The sequence below is a fragment of the Procambarus clarkii genome, chromosome 22, assembly GCF_040958095.1.
Source record: "Procambarus clarkii isolate CNS0578487 chromosome 22, FALCON_Pclarkii_2.0, whole genome shotgun sequence".
In the NCBI taxonomy this organism is placed as follows: domain Eukaryota; kingdom Metazoa; phylum Arthropoda; class Malacostraca; order Decapoda; family Cambaridae; genus Procambarus; species Procambarus clarkii.
The window spans coordinates 2,485,252-2,498,847 of NC_091171.1; the positions used below are offsets into that span (position 1 = coordinate 2,485,252).

The following is a 13,596-nucleotide window of genomic DNA, read 5'->3' on the forward strand; positions in this document are numbered from 1 at the left end:
CCACTGACGTCAATGAGATAATCCTTTCCCTTAAAACCAAGTCTAGTGCCCTTGAGGAGATACCAACTTTAATTTACAAAAAAGCCTCAAGATCTTTAGCCCCTGCTATTGCTTTGCTCTTCAACAAGTCACTTGAACTCCAAACCTTTCCAGATATTCTAAAAAAAGCGAGAGTAACGCCTGTCCACAAATGTGGTGATCTCACAGATGTTAACAACTACAGACCTATATCAATCCTGCCAAACTTGTCAAAAATTTTTGAAAAACTAATCTATAAGCAGCTTTACTCGTATCTAGCCAAACACAATATACTTAGCCCTTGCCAATATGGCTTCAGACCCAAAAAAAGCACTAACGATGCACTTATTAGTATGCTTAACTCGATTCATACAGCTCTTGATAAAAATGAGTTCCCTGTTGGGTTATTTGTGGACCTGCGTAAAGCTTTTGACACTGTCAACCACCAAAACCTTCTTCTTAAATTACATCATTATGGAGTCAGAGGACACTCCCTGCAATACCTCAAATCCTACCTTACTGACAGGCTCCAGTATGTTTCTGTGAATAATACAATTTCTCCCACCCTACCCATCAACATTGGTGTTCCTCAGGGCAGCATACTTGGCCCTCTCCTCTTTCTCATCTACATTAATGACCTTCCAAATGCCTCCCAACACCTCAAACCAATTCTATTTGCTGACGACACAACCTTCATTTACTCCAGTCCTGACTGACCCTCTTGCTCTAAATGTCACAGTATACTGAGCTAAATAAAGTTCATCTTTGGCTAACTGCCAACAAACTCACCCTTAACATTGACAAAACTTTCTATATTCTGTTTGGCAATAAATCCTCTAATCAAATAAATCTCAAAATAAACAATACCCAAATTTGTAACAAATTAGATGGCAAATTCCTTGGCATTCTCATTGACCACAAGCTGAATTTCCAGGGACACATTCTAAATATATCAAAAAAGTTTCAAAAACTGTGGGCATTCTTTCTAAGATCAGATATTATGTACCACGCCCTGCCCTGGTGACTCTCTATTACTCCCTTATCTATCCATATCTCAACTATGGTATTTGTGCTTGGGGCTCTACTACCCAAAATCATTTACGTCCTCTAATTACTCAACACAAAGCTGCTATTAGGACAATATCCAACTCTGGCCCCAGACATCACTCGGTACCCCTACTCAAATCTCTGAATATGTTAGACATTAAGTCACTGCACATTCTCTCATGTGTATTATACATATATAAAACGCTAAACTGTAATGCCAATCCTGACCTCAAAAGCTTCATAGAAGGTTGTAACAGAACCCATGAGCACCACACCAGAAATAAATACAGTTTTGATATTCCTAGAGTACGACTTAATCAAATTAGAAATGCTCTACAAATCAAGGGGCCCAGAATGTGGAATGACCTTCCCGACCATGTTAAAGACTGTACCTCTCTCAACCAGTTTAAGATAAAAACGAAGCTATACCTAATAAATTCCCTGTAACCTACCTTACCCCTCTATTGTCAACCAATGTCTGTTTTTTTATAAAGAGCGCTGTTTGTCGACAGAATTGTATTTGTGCTGCTTTTTCAGCTATGTTTTCATTTCTTGTTTTCATTTTACTCTTTATGCTCAATTAGTATTAAGCTTTAGTCAATTAAATTTTTCATGCCCGAAACGCTTTGTGTAATAGTGACTTTAGGCATTGTATGTACTAGCTCTATCTATAAGTCCACCAATCTTTGTAAAAATTTCTTGTATGTATGTACCTTACCTAAATAAACATTTATTTATTTATTTATTATGTCCATATACCAGCTGGAACGGTGAGAAACCCAACGACTCCACCACAGCGTTTCTAATGGCAAACAACGCAGGGTACACTGCCTCATCCCACTCGGCTTCTTGTTCTGCACAGAACACTCTCAGAATGGTCTTCAGGGTGGAGTGAAACCTTTCGATCGCCCCTTGCGACTGCGGTCGGTAGGGCAATGACCGAATCTGAGTCACTCCCCAATTTGTCATGGTCTGTCTAAACCATTTGGACTGGCATACACTCCCACAGTCTGTCTGGATTTCCCTGGGCATTCCCACCCAAGAGAAAAATCGCTGCAGCTGCCCGGCTACATCTTTCGGCGTCAAACTCCGCATCGGGACAGCTTCCAGAAACCTCGTCGCCGCACACATGATGGTCATCAAGTAGGTATTTCCTTTTTTCGTTCGTGGCAATGGTCCTACCCCGTCGACCAAATGCTCAAACGCAGGCTCAAACGCAGGCCCAAACGCAGGAACAGGGACTAATGGGGCCTTCGGTATCGTGGGTTGGCTCTTCCCTGCTCTCTGGCAAGGTAAGCAAGTCTTACAGTGACGCCTCACGTCGGCGTCCATACCCGACCAGTAGAAATGGTCCCTGATCTTACGTAAAGTCTTGGTCACCCCCAGGTGACCTGCAGAGTCCACAGAGTGCGACAGATCCAGCACTGCCGCTCTGCACTGGGCCGGCAACACTACTTGGTGCCTCGTACTTAGTGATTCTTCTCCAGCCTCCATTCTCACAGGCCTCCATTGTCTCATTAGCATTCCATCCTGTATAGAAAAATGAGTGGCCCTCTCAGGACCAACACGTCCTCCTTTGGCCTCCTGAATCAATTCTGGGAACTCTATCTGCTGTAACTCCCCCAGACGAGTACAGTCCACTCCAAGAGAACTGGCGAGGGTCACCTGTAGCTCACCATCCGGGTTGCCTTCGCCCTCCACTTGTTCTCCGAGTTCCATGAAAAGGTGATCGACTCCCAGGCTGTCAGACGTCTCTTCTTCATCCCCATCAGATCCACTCACTTTGTGCCCGTCGCACCGCCTTGGGATCACAGTGCACACAGGGAACGCCACCTCGGCGATTCCCTTCTTGTCCCCACAGGCGTCTAATACTCCGCCTTTCTCTATATAGTGCTCCAAGCACTCCTCGCCCTTCACGAGGCTAGGGAGGACACATCCTCCACAGGCGTCATTCCCAAGGATGACTTGCGCCTCCATCTTGGGCATCGAGGCGCAGACCCCTTCCACTAGGGTCTGGCAGCCATAATCAGAATCCAGAGTCACCCTGTGCAGGGGCATCCTCACTGGGCCTCCCTCAGTGGTCACAACAGGTACTCCCACACTGGTACTCTCGTAACCCTCGGGGAACAGGGTTCTACTCACCAGGGTAAAATCAGCCCCGGTGTCTCTCAATATCTTCACAGGAATGGGGTCTGCCTCCCCCATCCTTACTGTCCCCTCACACACGAATGGGTGAACTCTTTTCTCCCCACCTGGTACGGCCTCATCCCGCACCCTCTCGGCCATTTGATCCTCCACCCTCACGAAAGCAACGTTCCCCCGCTGCTTAGGGCATCTGCATTCCCGCGCGATGTGTCCAAATCCTCCACAGTTGTAGCAGCGGATCCTTCTTGGCGGTGATCTTCCACCACCGCTCGCCCTAGCAACGCCTCCAGAGGCCGTCGCTCCATGGGTCTTCCTCGCGCCTTCCTTCGTCTCTCGTCACAGCAACAACTCCTGCACTCTCAGCTAGGGGCTTCTTGACTGGTTCCACAGAACTCTTTGGTCCCCTACTGTCTCCACTCGAGAGGTGGGACTTGGGAGAACTCGCTCATGTCCTACATCCGTCCGTCTTCCCATAACTTCTCCCATATCCGGAGTATACTGGCAGTTGGTGCGGTCCCTCTCTGCGTGGTCGCAAGGCTTCCTCCAACATGTCAGCTCTGTCAGCAGCAGCCCTCAGGTCCTTTATATCCGCCTCCTTGACTCTAATCCTGATCTCAGGAGAGAGCACGGACATAAACTTCTCCATGACCATTAGTCTCTTGATATCCTCAGCTGACTTAGCCCCTTCAGATTCCAAACACTTCTGGAATCTCCTCTCCATGTCCCTCGCTGTCTCTGCATAAGATTTACCTGGCGAACGGGTACATTCTGGTACAAATCACGGGTACAAATCACTGCACTGGCCTTAAGCTCAATAAATCATTTCAATGGCTATTAACACAGTAACTCACTGTAATGGCATTAAACACAGTATACCACAATAATGGTAATAGACACAATAAATCACTGTACACATGAATATGTTATTCAATACTCCAGCATATATATTGATCACTTCATCAATATCAATAATAATGAGATAATACTGGGCACATAGCCTTACACCAATAAATGGTACATATATATATATATATATATATATATATATATATATATATATATATATATATATATATATGTCGTACCTAGTAGCCAGAACTCACTTCTCAGCCTACTATGCAAGGCCCGATTTGCCTAACAAGCCAAGTTTTCCTGAATTAATATATTTTCTTTAAATTTTTTCTTATGAAATGATAAAGCTACCCATTTCATAATGTATGAGGTCAATTTTTGTTCATTGAGTTAAAATTAACGTAGATATATGACCGAACCTAACCAACCCTACCTAACCTAACCTAACCTATCTCTATAGGTTAGGTTGGGTTAAGTAGCCGAAAAAGTTAGGTTAGGTTAGGTTAGGTAGGTTAGGTAGTCGAAAAACAATTAATTCATGAAAACTTGGCATATTAGGCAAATCGGGCCTTGCATAGTAGGCTGAGAAGTGAGTTCTGGCTACTAGGTACGACATATATATATATATATATATATATATATATATATATATATATTCTCTGGCATAATTTATAATATTAATGTCACATGAATGTAACTATCCTCGACACAGCAATCTCTTTGATAAATCACAGGTGCACTCACACACCACATATATATTTCGCGAGAGCTCTCTACAGCATCTCTCTTCACAACTGTGCCTTACTATGACATAGACATTGGTGAGCCCTGCTCACGACATAGAAGATACTCTGGCTAAATAGCTGACTAAAGGGGAGTGGGGAGGGAAAACTAAATTATCTACTTCCACCTCAATGATGTGGACTCGCCCTCTGTTGAGAGTTGAACTGTAGCTCCTGGTCCCGGCTTTCGACTCGTTGTAGGGAACGCCCCCACACACACACTGATGTTCCCTCCAGGAACCCAATCAACACCCCAAAAACGCGTCTTCACCGTGCTCTATCCTCTGCAGGCCCGTGCTCCTCCACATTCTCTTGAAGGGTTGGAGTCGGTCTCCTGGCTGTTGACTCCTCCTCACAACTACGTCTGCAGTCCTTTCTCTCGGCTGCAGTCGTCCTGATTCCCAATTAGCTTTCTTCTCCTCCTGCCTCACGGTGGATTGGCCCAGCAGCTACGTCGTCACTAAACACGTGAAACTGCACAGACGTCCCGTACGTCACTGCTCAAACTTCACTTCTTGCAACGCACCTGTTACTGGAGCACTTGCTGCTCAATTCTTGTCGACTCCTTCTTCGGTCCAACAAATGGAATATAGGAAGACCTCACAGAGTACTTGCCTACTACAGGGTGACACGTAAAATTCACTGGAGCGGGGTAAAACTGTCAAACTGACAGGACCCCCGAGCGCACGTCCAACCTCCTCGACGTGTCGTGTCAAACTTTCTGGCGCCACTGGATGCGCCGTCCGGACCCCCTTGCACTCATGATGTCATACTTGCCAGGGGCGTTTGTCATTGACTCCCTGTGCCACGTCACTGTTCCTGACCAATCTGGTGCCACTGACGTCATAACGTTATGGCGGCAAAACGTAGGGGCCGGCGCCATCTTGGCGTCCTAAAGGGCCTAAACCACAGGCCAAAACACTCTTCTTTTGCAAATTTCTTGCCAATGCGAGAACACTTCATATACTCCCACATGTCAAATTGTTCCCCGGAACGTAGATAACGTTCGGGTAAAGTGGATATGACTCTTACAGCTGGAGTGGGAGAAATATAAGAGGGGGGGGGGGGGAACACCGTCACAATATATATATATATATATATATATATATATATATATATATATATATATATATATATATATATATATATATATATATATATATATATTGGACACAATATATATAATATATATATATATATATATATATATATATATATATATATATATATATATATATATATATATATATATTTGCTTATAGTGGCATATCAAAATATTTTCTTTCCAAGATGTGTGCACTTTATGCGCCACACTGGGCGCACACTGACCACACTCTGGGAAAACAAAACCTTTATGGAATTAATAGTAATACAAAATATTGGTAACAAAATTAGCAGTGAATTGGACAAGAGGTTGTGCACTGTTATCATGTAATTGATGCTTTTAAATGATTAACAATATGACAAACATATACTGTATATCAAAATCAAATTTTGTGAGTTTTGTTAATCAACATCTGAATGAATAAATTATAAAGAATAATTATTATCCAAATATCTTCACTGACTCAACAGTACAAGAACTGTCAACCATAACTAGTTGTGTCCAATATGTAAGTACAAAAGCTATGCAGCACTCCACATCATCTTGTCACAGGCAACTATCACAGCATTTAATAAAGCACAGTTCAGTAAGTACTGTACAACCTTTGGAATACGTGCGGTAATTATCCATCAAAATTATGTTATTCATTATAATTCAGGAAAAAAGAAGACCAAGTACAATGAGAACTCAGAGATGATTTGCTGTAGCATTGGAGACCTGTCAAAGAGAGGCGGGGGATGCGAGTATATATATATATATATATATATATATATATATATATATATATATATATATATATATATATATATATATATATATATTAGGTTAGGTAGTCGAAAAACAATTAATTCAAGAAAACTTGGCTTATTATGCAAATCGGGCCTTGCATAGTAGGCTGAGAAGTGCGTTCTGGCTACTAGGTACGACATATATATATATATATATATATATATATATATATATATATATATATATATATATATATATATATATATATATATATATATATATATATATATAATAATGGTCACCACCAAGTAGTAGTAGTGATAATCGTTACTTACTGTAGCCCTGCGGGTCTTCACTCAATCAGTGAAGACTCCCACTCCCTCCCTCCTTCTCTCTCTCGATCTCTCCCTCCCTCTCTCCATCCCTCCTTCCCTCTCTCCATCCCTCCCTCCCTCCCTCTCTCCATCTCTCTCTCCATCCTTCCCTCTCTCCATCTCTCTCTCCAACCCTCTCTCCCTCCCTCCCTCCTCCTCTCTCTCCCTCCCTCCCTATCCAGCCCTCGTTCCCTCCCTCTCTCCAGCCCTCCCTCCCTCTCTTTCCATCCCTCCCTCCCTCCCTCTCTCTCTCCATCCCTCCCTCTCCCTCTCCATCCCCCATCTCTCTCTCCATGTCTCCCTCTCTCCATCCATTCCTCCCTCCCTCCCCTTCTCCATTCCCCCCTCCCTCCCTTTCTCCATCCCTCCCTCCCTCCCTCTCTCCATCCCTCCCTCCCTCCCTTTCTCCATCCCTCCCTCCCTCTCCCCCTCACCCTCCCTTTCTCCATCCCTCCTTCTCTCCATCCCTCCCTCCCTCCCTCCCTCTCCCCCTCCCTCCTCCCTCCCTCTCCCCCTCCCTCCTCCCTCCCTCTCTCCATCCCCTTTCTCCCTCCATCCATCCAGAATTTAAGAAACAAATCAAGTTAAAAAAAGTTAACTGGTCAATTAGTTAGTGTTATCAGCGAGCCGTCCCTTCACCACCACCGACACACCTCCCCCACCACTACAGCCCATACACACACACACACTGCTCAACTCAACCTCCACCTCCATACCCCCATCCCTCCCTCTCTCCCTCAAATCATCCCTCCTTCCATCCCTCCCTCCATCCTTCCATCAATCCATCTCCATCCTTCCCAGCCTCTGCCTGCCTGCCTGCCTCCCACCCAGCCTCCATCCCTGGCTCCCTCCTACCCAGCCTCCATCCCTGGCTCCCTCCCAGCCTCTGCCTGCCTACCTGCCTCCCTCCCAGCCTTTGCCTGCCTGCCTGCTTCCCTCCCTCCCAAGCTCTGCCTCCCTCTCAAGCTGCATCCCTCCCAAGCTCTGCCTGCCTGCCTGCCTCCCTCCCAAGCTCTGCCTGCCTCCCTCCCTCCCTGTCCATCCACCCATCAGTCAGCCATCACTGACACAATGAGTGCATTTGGAGCCGACATGGTGCACGGATGTTCCTTGATTGTGCAGATATGTACAACAAAGTCACGGAATGAACACTCCAGCCTCTTGACAAATCGAAATATATAATAATATATAGGTACAGTATATAATATGATAATGCATTTATATTGCCTACAAGAAAAAAAAAGACACTGATGCAAAAGCCTCCTGAAGATCACCTCTTGCAACGAATCCAATGCTCCAACGAACTGGGGTCAGTCTCATACAGTACGTTGAATCAAGGTTGTACTGTATATATATATATATATATATATATATATATATATATATATATATATATATATATATATATATATATATATATTATATATATATATATATATATATTATATATTATACATATATATATATATATATATATATATATATATATATATATATATATATATATATATATATATTATATATTATATATATATATATATATATTATATATATATATATATATATATATATATATATATATATATATATATATATATATATATATATATTATTAAATATGACCGAAAAAGTAAGATTAATAATTCTAACACGAATTTTCTCAATCTTTCGTACATTACGCTTCACTGTTGGAGGTAAATCAAAAATCACTTCTCCAAAATTCATTTTTATTTCTAGTCTGACGCGACACGGGCGCGTTTCGTAAAACTTATTACATTTTCAAAGACTTCACAAATACACAACTGATTAGAACTTACGTATCTCTGATTTTATATCTACATTTGAGTGAGGTGGGAGGGGTGATGTGGCATTAACACAAGACAGAACAAGAGGGGATATTCATAGGGTATTAAAAGTATCAACACAAGACAGAACAGAAACAATGGGTATTGAATAGAAGTGTTTGTAGAAAGCCTATTGGTCCATATTTCTTGATGCTTCTATATTGGAGCGGAGTCTTGAGGTGGGTAGAATATAGTTGTGCAATAATTGGCTGTTGATTGCTGGTGTTGACTTCTTGATGTGTAGTGCCTCGCAAACGTCAAGCCGCCTGCTATCGCTGTATCTATCGATGATTTCTGTGTTGTTTACTAGGATTTCTCTGGCGATTGTTTGGTTATGGGAAGAGATTATATGTTCCTTAATGGAGCCCTGTTGCTTATGCATCGTTAAACGCCTAGAAAGAGATGTTGTTGTCTTGCCTATATACTGGGTTTTTTGGAGCTTACAGTCCCCAAGTGGGCATTTGAAGGCATAGACGACGTTAGTCTCTTTTAAAGCGTTCTGTTTTGTGTCTGGAGAGTTTCTCATGAGTAGGCTGGCCGTTTTTCTGGTTTTATAGTAAATCGTCAGTTGTATCCTCTGATTTTTGTCTGTAGGGATAACGTTTCTATTAACAATATCTTTCAGGACCCTTTCCTCCGTTTTATGAGCTGTGGAAAAGAAGTTCCTGTAAAATAGTCTAATAGGGGGTATAGGTGTTGTGTTAGTTGTCTCTTCAGAGGTTGCATGGCTTTTCACTTTCCTTCTTATGATGTCTTCGATGAAACCATTGGAGAAGCCGTTATTGACTAAGACCTGCCTTACCCTACAGAGTTCTTCGTCGACTTGCTTCCATTCTGAGCTGTGGCTGAGAGCACGGTCGACGTATGCGTTAACAACACTCCTCTTGTACCTGTCAGGGCAGTCGCTGTTGGCATTTAGGCACATTCCTATGTTTGTTACATTCCTATGTAACAAACATATTCAAACGCATCAAATCTTCAAATAGCCTCGGCTATCACCTCATTATGTCCGGTCGTGATGGTCAAGTGGATTAAGGCGTCTTGTACATACCAGTTGCGTTGCTTCTGGGAGTATGGGTTCGAGTCACTTCTGGGGTGTGAGTTTTCAGTTGCATATTGTCCTGGGGTCCATTCAGGCTAGTTCGCATTTGTGTTCCTCACGTGTGCCCCAAAGAATGAGGTGATTTGGTAAAATGCTATGCCCAAGATTACTATCCGAGTGCCGGCGGTGGGGTGGTTCAAATAGCCTCGGCTATCACCTCATTATGTCCGGTCGTGATGGTCAAGTGGATTAAGGCGTCTTGTACATACCAGTTGCGTTGCTTCTGGGAGTATGGGTTCGAGTCACTTCTGGGGTGTGAGTTTTCAGTTGCATATTGTCCTGGGGTCCATTCAGGCTAGTTCGCATATATATATATATATATATATATATATATATATATATATATATATATATATATATATATATATATATATATATATATATATATCCACCTATAGAAGATACAATTGATGGACGTCGATCTAGCTATATGGGAGACACAGGCTGCAGACCGTTCAGCCTGGAGGCAGTCTGTTCAAAGAGGTCTCTCCAAGTTTGAGGAGTCACTTGCCAAGGAATCGGAGGCAAAGAGACAGAGAAGGAAAGCCGGTAGCCAGGAAGACAGACCAGAATCGGACTTCGTTTGTGCTCGGTGTGGGAAGGACTGCCACTCTCGGATTGGCCTCATCAGTCACACCAGACGCTGCACCAGAATTGACAACTAGGGCGCAACTCCATAGTCTCCCGAGACTGAAGGATGCCTACTACTATATATATATATATATATACTGTATATACATATATTTTTAAATATGACCAAAAAAGTAAGATTAATAATTCTAACATGGTGAAAGGAAGAAGAAACGAAAGAAGAAAGGTGAAACGCCATGCAACCTCTGAAGAGATAACTAACACAACACTTGTACCCCCTATTAGACTATTTTACAGGAACTTCTTTTCCACAGCTCATAAAATGGAGGAAAGGGTCCTGAAAGATATTGTTAATAGAAACGCTATCCCTACAGACAAAAATCAGAAGATACAATTGACGATTTACTATAAAAACAAGAAAACGGCCAACCTACTCATGAGAAACTCTCCAGACACAAAGCAGAATGCTTTAAAAAGAGGCCAATGTCGTCTATGCCTTCAAATGCCCGCTTGGGGACTTTAAGCCTCAAAGAACTCAGTATATAGGCAAGACAACAACATCTCTTTCCAAGCGATTAACGATGCATAAGCAACAGGGCTCCATTAAGGAACATATAATCCTCTTCCCACAGCCAGACCATCACCAGAGAAGTCTTAACAAGAAACACGGAAATCATCGATAGATACAGCGATAGCAGGCGGCTTGATATCTGCGAGTCACTACACATTAAGAAGTCAACACCAGCAATCAACAGCCAATTAATGCGCAACTATATTCTACCCACTTCAAGACTCCGCACCAATATAGAAGCATCAAGAAATATAGGCCAACAGGCCCTTTGCATTTACTTCCATTCTTCCCCTTTAAATTTACACAATATTACCCAATATTTCGTGTTCTATCTTGTGTTGAAAGTTTGTTTTCACCTCATCCAAAACTGTTGTAGCATATCACCTCACCCAAATGCAGGTATATAAAATGAAAAGCCGTTTGAATTATAGCATAGTAGAAACTCTCTTTAGTGTTTGCAGGTTATAGTTGTGTGTGTGTAAACTAAAGTCTTTGAAAATGTAATAAGTTATTACGAAACGCGTTCAAGTGTCGCGTCAGATTAGAAAAAAAAAAAAAAAAAAAAAAAAAAAAATATATATATATATATATATATATATATATATATATATATATATATATATATATATATATATATATATATATATATATATATATATATGTCGTACCTAGTAGCCAGAACTCACTTCTCAGCCAACTATGCAAGGCCCGATTTGCCTAATAAGCCAAGTTTTCATGAATTAATATATTTTCTCTAATTTTTTCTTATGAAATGATAAAGCTACCCATTTCATTATGTATGAGGTCAATTTTTTTTTATTGGAGCTAAAATTAACGTAGATATATGACCGAACCTAACCAACCCTACCTAACCTATCTTTTTAGGTTAGGTTAGGTTAGGTGGCATAAAAAGTTAGGTTAGGTTTGGTTAGGTAGTCGAAACACAATTATTTAATGAAAACTTGGCTTATTAGGCAAATCGGGCCTTGCATAGTAGGCTGAGAAGTGCGTTCTGGCTACTAGGTACGACATATATATATATATATATATATATATATATATATATATATATATATATATATATGTATATATATATATATATATATATATATATATATATATATATATATATACACAGTATATATATAGGACGGTCTGAAACGTCATCGTCTCCTCATCTTCTGGTGTATGGTTTAGTCTTCGACCAGGGAGCCGGTCGGCCAAGTGGACAGCACACTGGACTTGTGATCCTGTGGTCCCGTGATTGGTCCTGGGCGTCAGCAAGAAACAATGGGCAGAGTTTCTTTCACCCCTATGCCCCGCTACTTAGCAGTAAAATAGGTACCTGGGTGTTAGTCAGCTGTCACGGGCTGCTTCCTGGGGGTGGAGGCCTGGTCGAGGACCGGGCTGCGGGGACACTAAAGCCCCGAAATCATCTCAAGATAACCTCAAGATAACCTTCATATCTTCAGCCACATTATTGTGACTCATTGTCTGCAACTTATACATAAGTACAAAACTTTCTCATGGTCATTGTAACATGAAATTTAAACACTATTTGTTTCTCTTTCAGTTATTTATTACCTTTACAGATAATATGTATACTTTTCCCTCACAACTATTAAGCAACATCATGTACTTGTCAAAAATCTGAACCTGTAAAAAATTAACATGTATCATGTCTTTACAGAGTTGTTAGTGTTAGAAAATTTCCATGTTATCAGGACAAACAAACATTAAAATATCTGACAAGACTGTGGCATATATATATATATATATATATATATATATATATATATATATATATATATATATATATATATATATATATATATATATATATATATATATATATATGTCATACCTAGTAGCCAGAACGCACTTCTCAGCCTACTATACAAGGCCCGATTTGCCTAATAAGCCAAGTTTTCATGAATTAATTGTTTTTCGACTACCTAATCTACCTAACCTACCTAACCTAACCTAACCTAACTTTTTCGGCTACCTAACCTAACCTATAAAAATAGGTTAGGTTAGGTTAGGTAGGGTTGGTTAGGTTCGGTCATGTATCTACATTAATTTTAACTCCAATAAAAAAAAATTGACCTCATACATAATGAAATCTATAGCTTTATCATTTCATAAGAAAAAAATTAGAGAAAATATATTAATTCAGGAAAACTTGGCTTATTAGGCAAATCGGGCCTTGCATAGTAGGCTGAGAAGTGCGTTCTGGCTACTAGGTACGACATATATATTTATATATATAATATGCAATAATAATTCTCAAAACATGCAACTCGGTTATGTGTAAGTAATCACAAAGACAGAGAAATGACAAATTCCTTGTGGTTACCTACGTGCCTGCATGCATGCACATAAATGAAAGACTGGCTTTCATAAGGTAGAAATCAATTCTGCAAACTCTTGAGACAC

General features: G+C 41.1%; 1 protein-coding gene across 1 annotated transcript in view; it reads right to left on the minus strand.

Annotated features, from left to right (window-relative positions):
- Rab4 (RAS oncogene family member Rab4) overlaps positions 1-13,596 on the minus strand; it is a 210,642-nt gene that overhangs the window by 23,020 nt on the left and 174,026 nt on the right. The gene's annotated exons all lie outside the window — the stretch shown is intronic.